Here is a 16708-nt window from a genome sequence, read left to right on the forward strand (position 1 = left end):
TGGACTGGGGGTGGTAGGCCGAATTTATTATTGGCTTAATGCCACATATCCTCCACAGTTGTTGGGTGACCTCGGCAGTGAATTGGGTGCCCCTATCGGATATTATTTCTTGGGGAAATCCTACCCGGGAAAATATCTTTATTAAAGCCTCGGCCACAGTTTCAGCATGGATATTAGTGAGGGCTACGGCCTCAGGGTATCGTGTGGCATAGTCCACTACTGTTAAGATAAACCTTTTCCCAGAGGGACTGGGTTTGGGTAAGGGCCCCACTATGTCGACGGCCACCCTACTGAAAGGTTCTGAAATAATGGGGAGGGGACATAATTTAGCTTTGTGGCGGTCACCTCGCTTGCCTACTCGCTGGCATATATCACGGGAGGTGCAGTACTGCCTCACATCTTTAGAAATCCCTGGCCAGAAAAATGCATGGGTTAACCTATATCGGGTACGGGTCATCCCTAGATGCCCAGACAAGGGAATATCGTGCGCAATCCTTAGTAGCTCTTGCCGATATTTCTGGGGAACCACTAACTGTTTGGTGGTCACTGTGACTGACCCCCCACTCCTCTTTCAGCAATCCGGTACAGTAGCCCCTTCTCCCACGTGTACCGCTCCCCCTCTAACCCAGCCTGGTCGGTGTGTACTCTGTCCCTATATCTGTAGCGTGGGGTCTGACTTTACCTCTGCCTCAAATGTAGTTGGGGTATCCCAGGACATACGGGTCGTGTGGGGGTCATGGTCTCGTACCTGAGCCTCAGTGTGCTAGTGGAGCCGTGATGCGAGCCTGCTGCCGTGTGGTCACTGGATGAGCTTCCTGGTGTGGAGCCTCGGGCACAAAAGCAGAGGTCATCTGGCCCAAGTCATTCCCCAGTACAACATCTGCTGGTAGATTTTGCATGAGGCCCACTTCCACAACCCCCTCTCCCACACCCCAATCCAAATGCACTTTAGCAGTGGGTAGTCGGTACACTGCTCCCCCTGCCACCCTTACGGCCACTGATCCGCCAGTGTGAGCGGAACCTGGAACCAGATGGGGTGCGATCAAGGTGAGCGTGGCTCCGGAATCTCGGAGCCCTTGTACTTCCTTCCCTTCCAGGGTCACCAGCTGGCGATGATGCTGTCTGTTGTCGGTGGCTCGAACGGACATCACCTCGTGTAATACCCCTAGAGGTTCCTCGGCTTGCACACTCCACATCTCTTGGGCAGCTGGCTCCCGCTGATAATGGTGGGCAGCAGCCCTTGGTGCCGGATTCGGTCGAGCTTGGTTCCAGGCGGGTCTGCCTCGATTTTGGGTGCACTCACGGGCCATATGCCCCCACTGTTTGCAGGTGTGGCACTGGATATTGGCACGTCCATTATACCTGGAGGGTGGTGGAATGCCGGGTGACCCCGCGGGTCGCGGGTAACTTTTGGGGAGGGTTACCTGATGCCTTCTCGCATCAAAATGCTGATCGGCTAAGCGTGCCGCTTCTGTTAGGGTGAGAGGCTTCCTGTCCCGCACCCATTCTTGTGTCTCTGGAGACAAACCGTTGAAGAATTGCTCCAACAGCATTAACTGCCGCAATTCTTCCATAGTAGTGGCTTGGCTGGCTTGTATCCACCCTTGTGATGCCTGGTCCAGCTTGTGTGCCCACTCAGCATGAGAATCTTTCTCTGGTTTTCACAGGTTTCTAAATTTCCGCCGGTATGCTTCTGGGGTAATGGCATACCTCTCTAATATCGCTCGCTTTACTTTTTCATAATCTCTGCTGTCCTCGCTGGGTACAGCGCGATATGCTTCCGCTGCCCGCCCTGCTAGCTTGCCTGCCAGCAAGGGGACCCATACTGCCCGTTCCAAGTCATGTAAATCACACAGCCTTTCAAAATCCTGTAAAAACCCATCAATCTCATCCTTCTCCTCGCAAAATACTTTAAAGGCATGATAGGGAATTTCGGGTTTTACCTGGCTGTAGAGTGACCCAGGGGTGGATTCCGCTCGGGACGGTGCATGCTGTGGGCTGTGTGCCATCACGTACTCCTGCACATTGGCCATTACCATTTGCATCATGGCCTCTGATATAGGCTGTGGCAGAAATTCCAGCCTGGTTCTCATTTCCCTCTGGTAGAGTGTCTCCTCCATGGCTGCTGGGGGTGTAGCGCTGCGGGCTCTGTCTCCCTCTATCAGCTCGGCAATTAGTACGTCCTTGGGTTTGTTGCTGGCTACTTTACCCCTGGCTTCCAATAGCTCTTTCAATGTCCGCCGTTTCAAAGCAGCATAATCAATCTCCATTCACCTCGTTGTTCGTTCCTTTGTTCCATACGAATTGCCCTTCACTTTCCTTGTTCGGTAGTTTCAATTTACACGAACACCGCTTTTCGGCTGTAAGGTTGGATCCCACTGCTGCCACCAATTGTAGCGGAGTGCAATATTAGAATCCACGATCTCCGCTGGTATAACAGGTAAATCCACAGTCCGCGCTGAACAGTAAGGCAATGTTCCCAATCCTCCCAATAACCGGACGAGACACAGTCTGGGAGTCACTGACTTTACTAGGCACAGCACACATGTTACAAACCCCTCAACAGCCTCATTTACATACAATAGGGTGAATAGATTACTATAATACAAGGAAAGGTGGGGCAGACAATAGCAAGGGCTGATGGGAGGTTGGGGGGGGTGTATGGACAGCCGAACCTAAAATACTATAAAAGAGTCCATCTGTTACAGCCCAATATACATAGCAAAACACATATAGCATACAGCACAACCTACAGACAACCTTTCTTACATTATAGTCCAGAAGTGGCGAGGTTTGCCACAGAAACCACCCATAAATCACCCCATTTTAGAAACTACACCCCTCAAGCTATTCAAAACGGATTTTACAAACGTTGTTAACCCTTTCTGGAATCTACACTCCTCAAGGAATATTTCAAGATGTGTAGTGAGAACTTTGTCCTCAACAGTGATTCATGGAATTGGCTGTGAAAATGAAAAATGAATTTTTTTTCTCAGAAAAATGGACTTTAGGCCCAAATTTTTCACTTTCACAAGGGGGAACTGGAGAAAATGCACCCGCTAATGTATTGCTAATTTTCTCCTGATTACAGCAATGCCCCATATGTGCTTGTATACTGCGATATGGGCGTACCACAGGGGTCAGAAGGAAAGGAGCACCAAATGGCTTCTGGAAGGCAGATTTCACTAGAATAATGGCAGCCGCCATCTTGCAATTGAACCCTAGAGTGGAAACCCCCAAAAAGTGACCCCATTCAGGAAACTACACCCCTTAAGGAATATTTCAAGGTGTGTAGTGAGCACGTTTCACAGAATTAGGATACGCTTGGCTGTGAAAATGAAAAATATATTTTTTTTTCCAGAAAATGTTGCTTTACACCCACATTTTTCACTTTCAGAAGGGGTAACAGGACAAAATGAACCCCACATTTTGTTCCCCATTTCCCCCCGAATACGCCAACACCCAATATGTGCTAAAAAAATTATGATTGTGCGCACAGCAGGCTTCAGAGTGAAAGGAGCACCATATGGCTGTCACGATGGGGAGTGGGGGAAACTGAAATTAAGGAAAGCCACTAGTCCTGAAAGTCAGGATAAGGGAGAAGGTCTCCTCCTATCGCCACCCTCATCCTGTCCCTGACCTCCTAACCGCATGAGCGGACCCAGATGGTAGGAGGGCTCATGCACCGAAACCTGGGCCCTACTGACCCTATCAGTCTCTGCTATATGGAAGTAAGGAATAAGAGACGGCCGATTCATCCACAACACAGATAAATTGGAGTTTCCCACAGGCCTAGTAACAAGAAGAAGACAGCAAGCAACAACAGAACGGCAGGCAAGTGTCCTGGGGCCAAATGACCACAGACAACAGAACAAGATCACTTAACGGAAGCCACAGCTTGCTGTCTTGTAGTTCCCCCTCCGGGGAACCCCAGGGACCCCCTTCCGGAGGTACAACAAACAGGACATGTCTAGAAACCATGCGGTATCATCCACACCATAGACAAAACCACACATGGAACAAACAACTAGACAAACATCAACCCATAAGTGCAGCGCCAAACATAACAATGGGGAAGGGTAGACAAAGGCAAGGACCTTGATGTCCCACAAGGTGGCCCTCAAGGACAGGGAAGCTGGAAATGCCCAGAAAGGAGCATTGCATCCAGCCCCAATAAAGGCTGAAGTGAATCTGACCTCCGGCTCTCAACACCAAGACTATAAGGCTGGGTTCAGACCTGAGCGTATTTGATATGCGTGTTTAACGCGCGTTTTTGTCGCGCGTTTTTATGCACGTTTTTTGCAATAGTAAACGCGCGTTTGACGCGCGTTTGTGTGATTGACTGCAGTGTCCTATGGCCACAAGCGCGCGTCAAAACGCCCCAAAGAAGCTCAAGAACTTGTTTGAGCGTAGGGCGTTTTTCAGCGCGTTCAAACGCGCTGTAAAACGCTCAAGTGAGAACCAGGGCCATAGGGAAGCATTGGTTTTCATGTGTTGAGCGTTTTACAGCGCGTTTGAACGCGCTGTAAAACGCTCAAGTGTGAACCCAGCCTAAGAGCCGAGAGGCCACATCCAGCTTCACCTAGCGCACACCTTAACCCCGTGATCACCTGAATGGGAAGGAAGACAGCCCTAAAGGGGAAATGCACTCGTATGCAATACAACAACACGTCGCCGCTGGCAACTAGCATCCGCGGCTAAAAGTTTCATGGCAAACTACCACCAAGCCGTGACAATGGCGTTAGGAGAGAAATTTCTGAGGTCCCCAGAAATGAAAAACCCCAATAAGTGACCCCATTTTGGAAAGAGCACCCCCGTACGAACATTTTAAGTGGTGGAAAGGGTACTTTTCAGCAAACGGGTGTTTCACAGAAGGCAGAAATACTAGAGAGAGGATTTCAAAGCACACATTTGTAAAAATGAAAAATTACTAGCAGACCCTAATTTTTCACTTTCACAAGAGGTTCAAGATGAAAATGCACCCCAGTATATGTTCCCCATTTTCTCCCCTTTTTTCAAACACCCCATATGTGCTCGTAGCCTGCTGTATTGGGGCACAGCAGGGCTCTACAGGCAAAGTGCAAAAATAGGTTTTTGCAGGCCTGAATAAACAAACATGGATTTTAGCTGCCATGTCGCATTAAAAAAATTCCTGAGGTCCCCAGAAATGAAAAAACCCCAATAAGTGACCCCATTTTGGAAAGTGCACCCCCGTACGAACATTTTAAGGGGTGTAAAGGGCACGGTTGTCTCACAGAAAAAAGTATGTAGTGATTGTTGGAAAGTGGATAGACAAGCGAGGTGGACTAAATCAGAGATATAAAGTGGAATTAAATTAATACTCCATGGATGAGCGGTAGATTCTGAGGCACTCCTGAGGTTTCGCAGTGGTATATGGTGTCTTTCCTTATCCCTCTTTTGGAACACACCCTGCATCTTTTTTGGGTCCGTCCCTTCCTTGCTGTCTGGGGGACTTGACCTGGAAAATGTTGCCCTGGTACAACACGGGCACCATGACTTCCAGAAGTACTGGGACCCTTCCCAGCCTGAGTTTATAAAATTAGGGCCTTGATAACCACCTCTTGGAACTGAAGGAAAGTTTCCTGTGTGGCCTGCAGACTGAAATAGCGCGTACACATTGCATATTGCCACCTGTACGAGGTGCACGGCCAGCTTTTTGTACCACACTTCCGTTTTTCGCGAGGCACTGTAGGGCTTCAGAACTTGATCTGAAAGATCCACCCCTCCCATGTGCCTGTTGTAGTCCAGGATACAAACTGGTTTGGGGACGGTGGTGGTACCTACAGGGCAGGGGAGCTGGCGTTAGTGTGAATGGTGGTCAGTACATGGACGTCCCTCTTGTCACCAGCATGTTCTCATGGAGGAGAGCCCTGCTTTCACCCATTCTCAGTGGTTGTGGTACTTCGTACAGGGCAGGGGAGCTGGCGTTAGTGTGAATGGTGGTCAGTACAAGGACGTCCCTCTTGTCCATGTTCTCATGGAGGAGAGCCCTGCTTTCACCCATTCTCAGTGGTTGTGGTACCTCGTACAGGGCAGGGGAGCTGGCGTTAGTGTGAATGGTGGTCAGTACAAGGACGTCCCTCTTGTCCATGTTCTCATGGAGGAGAGCCCTGCTTTCACCCATTCTCAGTGGTTGTGGTACCTCGTACAGGGCAGGGGAGCTGGTGTTAGTGTGAATGGTGGTCAGTACAAGGACGTGCCTCTTGTCCATGTTCCCATGGAGGAGAGCCCTGCTTTCACCCATTCTCAGTGGTTGTGGTACCTCGTACAGGGCAGGGGAGCTGGTGTTAGTGTGAATGGTGGTCAGTACAAGGACGTCCCTCTTGTCCATGTTCTCATGGAGGAGAGCCCTGCTTTCACCCATTCTCAGTGGTTGTGGTACCTCGTACAGGGCAGGGGAGCTGGCGTTAGTGTGAATGGTGGTCAGTACAAGGACGTCCCTCTTGTCCATGTTCTCATGGAGGAGAGCCCTGCTTTCACCCATTCTCAGTGGTTGTGGTACCTCGTACAGGGCAGGGGAGCTGGCGTTAGTGTGAATGGTGGTCAGTACAAGGACGTCCCTCTTGTCCATGTTCTCATGGAGGAGAGCCCTGCTTTCACCCATTCTCAGTGGTTGTGGTACCTCGTACAGGGCAGGAGAGCTGGCGTTAGTGTGAATGGTGGTCAGTACAAGGACGTCCCTCTTGTCTATGTTCCCATGGAGGAGAGCCCTGCTTTCACCCATTCTCAGTGGTTGTGGTACCTCGTACAGGGCAGGGGAGCTGGCGTTAGTGTGAATGGTGGTCAGTACAAGGACGTCCCTCTTGTCCATGTTCTCATGGAGGAGAGCCCTGCTTTCACCCATTCTCAGTGGTTGTGGTACCTCGTACAGGGCAGGAGAGCTGGCGTTAGTGTGAATGGTGGTCAGTACAAGGACGTCCCTCTTGTCTATGTTCCCATGGAGGAGAGCCCTGCTTTCACCCATTCTCAGTGGTTGTGGTACCTCGTACAGGGCAGGGGAGCTGGTGTTAGTGTGAATGGTGGTCAGTACAAGGACGTCCCTCTTGTCTATGTTCCCATGGAGGAGAGCCCTGCTTTCACCCATTCTCAGTGGTTGTGGTACCTCGTACAGGGCAGGGGAGCTGGTGTTAGTGTGAATGGTGGTCAGTACAAGGACGTCCCTCTTGTCTATGTTCCCATGGAGGAGAGCCCTGCTTTCACCCATTCTCAGTGGTTGTGGTACCTCGTACAGGGCAGGAGAGCTGGCGTTAGTGTGAATGGTGGTCAGTACAAGGACGTCCCTCTTGTCTATGTTCCCATGGAGGAGAGCCCTGCTTTCACCCATTCTCAGTGGTTGTGGTACCTCGTACAGGGCAGGGGAGCTGGTGTTAGTGTGAATGGTGGTCAGTACAAGGACGTCCCTCTTGTCCATGTTCTCATGGAGGAGAGCCCTGCTTTCACCCATTCTCAGTAGTTGTGCTACCTCGTACAGGGCAGGGGAGCTGGTGTTAGTGTGAATGGTGGTCAGTACAAGGACGTCCCTCTTGTCCATGTTCTCATGGAGGAGAGCCCTGCTTTCACCCATTCTCAGTGGTTGTGGTACCTCGTACAGGGCAGGGGAGCTGGCGTTAGTGTGAATGGTGGTCAGTACAAGGACGTCCCTCTTGTCCATGTTCTCATGGAGGAGAGCCCTGCTTTCACCCATTCTCAGTGGTTGTGGTACCTCGTACAGGGCAGGGGAGCTGGCGTTAGTGTGAATGGTGGTCAGTACAAGGACGTCCCTCTTGTCCTTAGGCCTCTTGCACACGAACATGTGCACCCCGTGGCTGTGCTGCGGCCCGCAATTTGCACGAACATCAACCGTGGGGCAGCAGCAGCGGATTGTGGACCCATTCACTTTAATGAGCTACTCTCTCAGAGTTTGTACATCTTTCTGCCATACCTCGCCCGTTTGCTAGGCAGGTACTGGCGGAATCTAACCCTCCCTTTAAACAGTAATAGGGGCTCATCTACACTGACATTTTTATCGGGGGTGTCCACCTCAGCAAACCTGGTGTTAGTGGTCGAGGACGGGCCTAACCTTGAACAGTCGGTCCAATGTCGGGTCATTTTGGGGTGGGCGCTGTGCATTGACGTTGTAGTGTAGGGATTTTCAAATTGATTCCGGGTCGTGGTCTGACTGTAGAAAATGTCCGAACTCCAATATTGCCTAATGGTGTTTTTTTACAAGGTTCATATGCAGCACGAGTCCCCAAAACGTCATGACCTCTGCTGCACTTACTGGGGTCCAGCATATGGCGAAGTGGGGTTCTGGGAAATAAATGGCCGGGCGTATAAATTGGTTTGGGTCACCATCAAATGTATAAAATCTTCTGAGAAAGGGATTTAGAAAAAATCTATTTCTGTGAATCCCGTGCAGTCAGTTTGGATTCCAGAGTTTTCCACAAACTCAGGAATTTGGGGCTGATAATCGTCAGGGGGTGGGGTCCATATGGGGTCACTCTGGGGGGCTGCCTCCTCTGCTACCCTGGGGGGCCTTCTAGAGGGTCCCTCATCAGCGGATGATGATGATGAGGGGGGAGAGGAAAGTGGCCTCCTCTTCTCCCTCACTGGCAGACTCCGTATCGGAGGTGAGCATGGCGCGTGCCTCTTCAGTATACACGTTGGGACGGACCGGCCATTTTTATTTTATTGGGGTGTGAAATGTGTAAACCTTTATTTAGTGTGTGTGGGGTGTATATCGTGTTTTCACACGTGAAGGGGCTTGTAATAAATTTGAAATTAAATTTAGAAGAAAAGTTGTAAAAAAAAAAATATATAAAAATGTGCTTGCAAAAACTGTAGTATAAAAATTCACTACAGTGAACGCTGGCTAAAAATGTCATATATATAAATGCACTAACCAGTGATCCGAGGGTCTCTATGAGGGCTCTTGAGTAGATTGAGATATATATAATATATTAGAACTCTATATATATTTATATAAAGCCCTGAGTACTTGTTTCTTTTTTAACAAAAAAAAATGAAAAAATTGCCAAAAAATCCAAACAATCAGCACAATCTGCAGGTGCTGATCAGGCAGGTACGCACTGAACAGCACTTGGCGCTCACAGCTTGCACGCACAAAAAGTGGTGCAGAGCTGGAAAAGGGTAAAAAATAAAATAAAAAGACCAAAAAAAGTGCACAGACCAAATGGCGTCCGTAAAAAAAAAGGGCAGGGGGGGCGGGAATCGTGAGGGACGGAGGGTGGTTTAGGGATCTGGAACAGCTGCAAATGGAATGAAAAATTCTGTGCAGCTATTCCAGATCTTCTTCTTTTCAGCAGAAAAGGGGTTAAATCGCTGTGGTGTGCACCACAAGTCCCAGCAAGCCGAGAAGCACAGAACCTCTCTGGCCGCAGTCACCAGCTAGAATGGCTGCCTGCAGGGACGTTCTGCCTCTTCCTGTGCAGCTGTAGCGCTGACATTGGCCGGAGCGTTGTTCCATCCAATAGGGACCCAAACACTGGTGTCCCTGCCTGACCTCGGAGGTGACCGCTGCTGACCGGTTCAGCACCTGACCTCGCCCCGATGCCTCTGACAGCTTCCTGCGCTGCCATGTGCCGGTCTCATTGGAGCTGCAGGGGACGGTGCAGCGTCATGCGGCCCATACCCGGCATGTCAGTCTGCCGGTAAGAGCAGGCATGGTGCCCCCCCAGAGCCTCGCCGTGTACATGTATGGCGCTGGTCGTTAAGGGGTTAATAGAACACCTGTTTGCCTATCATACTACCCATTAATCTTAGTGTCCAGTTTTAATATTATTTTAAGTTTGTGATTTCTAGTTTTCCCAATAAAAGTAATTGACATTACAAATCTTATTTTTTTTGCCTACTTTTACAAAACTGATCAAAGTGTGCAACCTCTAAATATTATCCAATCTTCTTGAAATTAGGCATGTATATCTTTTACATCACCGAGACCTGGGGCGTGAGCAAAGTCTGCAAAAACTATTATTTTTTCCATTACAAAATGAAACACTCTACCCTGTATACACCTCTCATATACACCCCTGTAGTACACCCTGTATACACCCCTGTAGTGCACCCTGTATACACCTCTCATATACACCCCTGTATACACCTCTCATACACCTCTCTCATATACACCTCTCATACACCTCTCTCATATACACCCCTGTAGTACACCCTGTATACACCCCTGTAGTGCACCCTGTATACACCGCTCATATACACCCCTGTAGTGCACCCTGTATACACCGCTCATATACACTCCTGTAGTGCACCCTGTATACACCGCTCATATACACCCCTGTATACACCTCTCTCATATACACCCCTGTAGTACACCCCTGTAGTGCACCCTGTATACACCGCTCATATACACCCCTGTAGTGCACCCTGTATACACCGCTCATATACACCCCTGTAGTGCACCCTGTATACACCGCTCATATACACCCCTGTAGTGCACCCTGTATACACCTCTCATATACACCCCTGTATACACCTCTCATACACCTCTCTCATATACACCCCTGTAGTACACCCTGTATACACCCCTGTAGTGCACCCTGTATACACCACTCATATACACCCCTGTAGTGCACCCTGTATACACCGCTCATATACACCCCTGTAGTGCACCCTGTATACACCGCTCATATACACCCCTGTAGTGCACCCTGTATACACCGCTCATATACACTCCTGTAGTGCACCCTGTATACACTGCTCATATACACCCCTGTAGTGCACCCTGTATACACCGCTCATATACACCCCTGTAGTGCACCCTGTATACACCGCTCATATACACCCCTGTAGTGCACCCTGTATACACCGCTCATATACACTCCTGTAGTGCACCCTGTATACACCGCTCATATACACCCCTGTAGTGCACCCTGTATACACCGCTCATATACACTCCTGTAGTGCACCCTGTATACACCTCTCATATACACCCCTGTATACACCTCTCATACACCTCTCTCATATACACCCCTGTAGTGCACCCTGTATACACCGCTCATATACACTCCTGTAGTGCACCCTGTATACACCGCTCATATACACCCCTGTAGTGCACCCTGTATACACCGCTCATATACACTCCTGTAGTGCACCCTGTATACACCGCTCATATACACCCCTGTAGTGCACCCTGTATACACCGCTCATATACACCCCTGTAGTGCACCCTGTATACACCTCTCTCATATACACCCCTGTAGTACACCCCTGTATACACCTCTCATACACCTCTCTCATATACACCCCTGTAGTACACCCTGTATACACCCCTGTAGTGCACCCTGTATACACCGCTCATATACACCCCTGTAGTGCACCCTGTATACACCGCTCATATACACTCCTGTAGTGCACCCTGTATACACCTCTCATATACACCCCTGTAGTGCACCCTGTATACACCGCTCATATACACCCCTGTAGTGCACCCTGTATACACCGCTCATATACACCCCTGTAGTGCACCCTGTATACACCGCTCATATACACCCCTGTATACACCTCTCATACACCGCTCATATACACCCCTGTATACACCTCTCATACACCTCTCTCATATACACCCCTGTAGTACACCCTGTATACACCTCTCATATACACCCCTGTATACACCTCTCTCATATACACCCCTGTAGTACACCCCTGTAGTGCACCCTGTATACACCGCTCATATACACCCCTGTAGTGCACCCTGTATACACCGCTCATATACATCCCTGTAGTGCACCCTGTATACACCGCTCATATACACCCCTGTAGTGCACCCTGTATACACCGCTCATATACACCCCTGTAGTGCACCCTGTATACACCGCTCATATACACTCCTGTAGTGCACCCTGTATACACCTCTCATATACACCCCTGTATACACCTCTCATACACCTCTCTCATATACACCCCTGTAGTACACCCTGTATACACCTCTCATATACACCCCTGTATACACCTCTCTCATATACACCCCTGTAGTACACCCCTGTAGTGCACCCTGTATACACTGCTCATATACACCCCTGTAGTGCACCCTGTATACACCGCTCATATACATCCCTGTAGTGCACCCTGTATACACCGCTCATATACACCCCTGTAGTGCACCCTGTATACACCGCTCATATACACTCCTGTAGTGCACCCTGTATACACCGCTCATATACACCCCTGTAGTACACCCTGTATACACCGCTCATATACACCCCTGTAGTGCACCCTGTATACACCGCTCATATACACCCCTGTAGTGCACCCTGTATACACCGCTCATATACACCCCTGTAGTGCACCCTGTATACACCGCTCATATACACTCCTGTAGTGCACCCTGTATACACCGCTCATATACACTCCTGTAGTGCACCCTGTATACACCTCTCTCATATACACCCCTGTAGTGCACCCTGTATACACCGCTCATATACACCCCTGTAGTGCACCCTGTATACACCTCTCTCATATACACCCCTGTAGTGCACCCTGTATACACCCCTCTCATATACACTCCTGTAGTGCACCCTGTATACACCGCTCATATACACCCCTGTAGTGCACCCTGTATACACCTCTCTCATATACACCCCTGTAGTGCACCCTGTATACACCGCTCATATACACCCCTGTAGTGCACCCTGTATACACCTCTCTCATATACACCCCTGTAGTGCACCCTGTATACACCGCTCATATACACTCCTGTAGTGCACCCTGTATACACCTCTCTCATATACACCCCTGTAGTGCACCCTGTATACACCGCTCATATACACCCCTGTAGTGCACCCTGTATACACCTCTCTCATATACACCCCTGTAGTGCACCCTGTATACACCCCTCTCATATACACTCCTGTAGTGCACCCTGTATACACCGCTCATATACACCCCTGTAGTGCACCCTGTATACACCTCTCTCATATACACCCCTGTAGTGCACCCTGTATACACCGCTCATATACACCCCTGTAGTGCACCCTGTATACACCTCTCTCATATACACCCCTGTAGTGCACCCTGTATACACCCCTCTCATATACACTCCTGTAGTGCACCCTGTATACACCGCTCATATACACTCCTGTAGTGCACCCTGTATACACCGCTCATATACACTCCTGTAGTGCACCCTGTATACACCTGTATGTGCCGATTGCCGCCACCCCCGATTTTCTGTTAAATCGCAATGTTTATTGGTTCCAGCATTGAAGTCTCAGATAAGAGCAGGTCTTTCAAGGTTTATGACTTATGACTACGGCTGAAACGCGTTAACCCTGACATTTCAACTGAGATTTTAATGTTGGATCCAATAAAAGTGAAGTTTTAACAGGACCCTGTGTGCAGCTGGAATCTGCATGTTCAGCATTCACCTTTCCCCGGAGCTGCGCTCACAATGTGTGTGTCCTGAGGAGCAAAATTTTCTTCTCCCTGATCTGTATATTCTTTATACTGTTCAGTGTATCTGCTCTCCTCAACATTAAAACTAAGGAAACGTCATGGGATTCTGGAAATCACAGGATCGGTAGACATGTTAATGATAAAAAATGGATACAAAATTTTTGAAACCTCTCGATGTATTCAGTGTCGAGTATGAATGCCACGTTCAGTTCCACGCCTTGGCGGCCATCAGTGAGCTTATTGTTGACCAGTGCTGACATCTCGTCCTAGGAGCGTAGTGATCTGCTGGAGTGATAAACCGAGGCCTCTCAGCTGAAGTGTAGAACAGTGCTGACATCTCGTCCTAGGAGCGTAGTGATCTGCCGGAGTGATCAACCGAGGCCTTTTCAGCTGAAGTGTCGAACAGTGCCGACATCTCCTCCTAGGAGCGTAGTGATCTGCCGGGGTGATAAACCGAGGCCTCTCAGCTGAAGTGTAGAACAGTGCTGACATCTCGTCCTAGGAGCGTAGTGATCTGCTGAAGTGATAAACCGAGGCCTCTCAGCTGAAGTGTAGAACAGTGCCGACATCTCATCCTAGGAGCGTAGTGATCTGCCGGAGTGATCAACCGAGGCCTCTCAGCTGAAGTGTAGAACAGTGCCGACATCTCATCCTAGGAGCGTAGTGATCTGCTGGAGTGATAAACCGAGGCCTCTCAGCTGAAGTGTAGAACAGTGCTGACATCTCGTCCTAGGAGCGTAGTGATCTGCTGGAGTGATAAACCGAGGCCTCTCAGCTCAAGGATTCTGCCCCTTTCAGTGTGTGACAAGTGGTGATCACTGGCGATGAACAGGAGGCATCACATAATCATCTCACGACCTGCTCAGGTTTCTAAGGTTTCATGTGGATAGAAAGTGTTGCTTTCAGTCTGGCTTTTTGCCCCTCCCACATGCCACTGATTGGAGCTAGGTGCTAAAAATTTTTTTATCATCTGCAGATCTCAGCGACTCCTGCTACTTCCTCAATTCCTTACGCCTTCTTCTGGGTGCAGCAATTTCAATGTTGAGGAGCGTATATCTCCGTATATACAGGTGAGACTCGAAAAATTAGAATATTGTGCAAAAGTTCATTTATTTCAGTAATGCAACTTAAAAGGTGAAGCTAACATATGAGACTCATTACATGCGCAGCGAGATATCTCAGGCCTTTATTTGCTATAATTTGGATGATTATGGCTTACAGCTTATGAAACCCCAAAGTCACAATCTTAGAAAATTTGAATATTGTGAAAAGGTTGAATATTCTCGGCTCAGTGTCTCCTCTAGTCATTAATCCCTAACACCTGAGCAAAGGGTTCCTGAGTCTTTACATTGTCTCTCAGTCTGGTTCAGTAGGAATCACAATCATGGGACAGACTGCTGACAGTTGTGCAGAAAACCATCATTGACACCGTCCATAAGGAGGGAAAGCCTCAAAAGGTAATTGCAAACGAAGCTGGATCTTCCCAAAGTGCTGTGTCAAAGCACATTCATAGAAAGTTATGTGGAAGAGACAAGTGTGGAAGACAAAGGTGCACAAGCAGCAGGGATGACCGCAGCCTGGAGAGGATTGTCAGGAAAAGGCCATTCAAATGTGTTGGGGACTTTCACAAGGAGAGGACCGAGGCTGGAGTTAGTGCATCACGAGCCACCACACACAGACGGATCCTGGACATGGGCTTCAGATGTCGTCTTCCTCTGGTCAAGCCTCTCCTGAACAACAAACAGCATCAGAAGCGTCTTGCCTGGGCTAAAGAAAAAGTGCTCCAAAGTCCTCTTTTCTGATGAAAGCAACTTTTGCATCTCATTTGGAAACCAAGGACCCAGTCTGGAGGAAGAATCGAGAGGTACACAATGCAAGATGCTTGAAGTCCAGTGTGAAGTTTCCACAGTCTGTGTTGATTTGAGGAGCCATGTCATCTGCTGGTGTTGGTCCACTGTGCTTCATTAAGTCCAGAGTCAACACAGCCGTCTACCAGGAGATTTTGGAGCACTTCATGCTTCCTTCCGCAGACAAGCTTTATGGAGATGGTGACTTCATTTTCCTGCAGGACTTGGTACCTGCCCACACTGCTAAAAGTACCAAAACCTGGTTAAATGAACATGGGATTACTGTGCTTGATTGGCCAGCAAACTGCCTGACCTGAACTCCATAGAGAATCTATGGAGCATTGCCAAGAGAAAAATGAGGGACATGAGACCGAACAATGCAGAAGAGCTGAAGGCTGGAAGCGTCCTGGTCTTCCATAACACCTCAGCAGTGCCATAGGCTGGAAGCGTCCTGGTCTTCCATAACACCTCAGCAGTGCCATAGGCTGGAAGCGTCCTGGTCTTCCATAACACCTCAGCAGTGCCATAGGCTGGAAGCGTCCTGGTCTTCCATAACACCTTAGCAGTGCCATAGGCTGGAAGCGTCCTGGTCTTCCATAACACCTCAGCAGTGCCATAGGTTGGAAGCGTCCTGGTCTTCCATAACACATCAGCAGTGCCATAGGCTGGAAGCGTCCTGGTCTTCTATAACACCTCAGCAGTGCCATAGGTTGGAAGCGTCCTGGTCTTCCATAACACCTCAGCAGTGCCATAGGTTGGAAGCGTCCTGGTCTTCCATAACACCTCAGCAGTGCCATAGGCTGATAGCATCCTCGTCTTCCATAACACCTCAGCAGTGCCATAGGTTGGAAGCGTCCTGGTCTTCCATCACACCTCAGCAGTGCGATAGGTTGGAAGCGTCCTGGTCTTCCATAACACCTCAGCAGTGCCATAGGCTGATAGCGTCCTCGTCTTCCATAACACCTCAGCAGTGCCATAGGCTGGAAGCGTCCTGGTCTTCCATAACACCTCAGCAGTGCCATAAGTTGGAAGCGTCCTGGTCTTCCATAACACCTCAGCAGTGCCATAGGCTGGAAGCGTCCTGGTCTTCCATAACACCTCAGCAGTGCCATAGGCTGGAAGCGTCCTGGTCTTCCATAACACCTCAGCAGTGCCATAGGCTGGAAGCGTCCTGGTCTTCCATAACACCTCAGCAGTGCCATAGGTTGGAAGCGTCCTGGTCTTCCATACCACCTGAGCAGTGCCATAGGCTGATAGCGTCCTTGTCTTCCATAACACCTCAGCAGTGCCATAGGTTGGAAGCGTCCTGGTCTTCCATAACACCTCAGCAGTGCCATAAGTTGGAAGCGTCCTGGTCTTCCATAACACCTCAGCAGTGCCATAGGCTGGAAGCGTCCTGGTCTTCCATAACACCTTAGCAGTGCCATAGGCTGGAA

General features: G+C 49.3%; 1 protein-coding gene across 2 annotated transcripts in view; it reads left to right on the top strand.

Moving 5' to 3' along the window:
- Nucleotides 1-16708, top strand: part of SLC52A2 (solute carrier family 52 member 2) — a 129440-nt gene that overhangs the window by 6153 nt on the left and 106579 nt on the right. Inside the window, exon 2 of one of the 2 annotated variants that reach the window (XM_040433728.1) lies at nt 14402-14495. The exons of the other annotated variant lie outside the window; for it this stretch is intronic. The gene's annotated coding sequence lies outside the window, so the exon portion shown is untranslated. The remainder of the gene's footprint in view (nt 1-14401; nt 14496-16708) is intronic. 2 annotated transcript variants of the gene reach the window in all.

Source organism: Bufo bufo, chromosome 5 (genome assembly GCF_905171765.1).
Source record: "Bufo bufo chromosome 5, aBufBuf1.1, whole genome shotgun sequence".
Taxonomy (NCBI): Eukaryota; Metazoa; Chordata; class Amphibia; order Anura; family Bufonidae; genus Bufo; species Bufo bufo.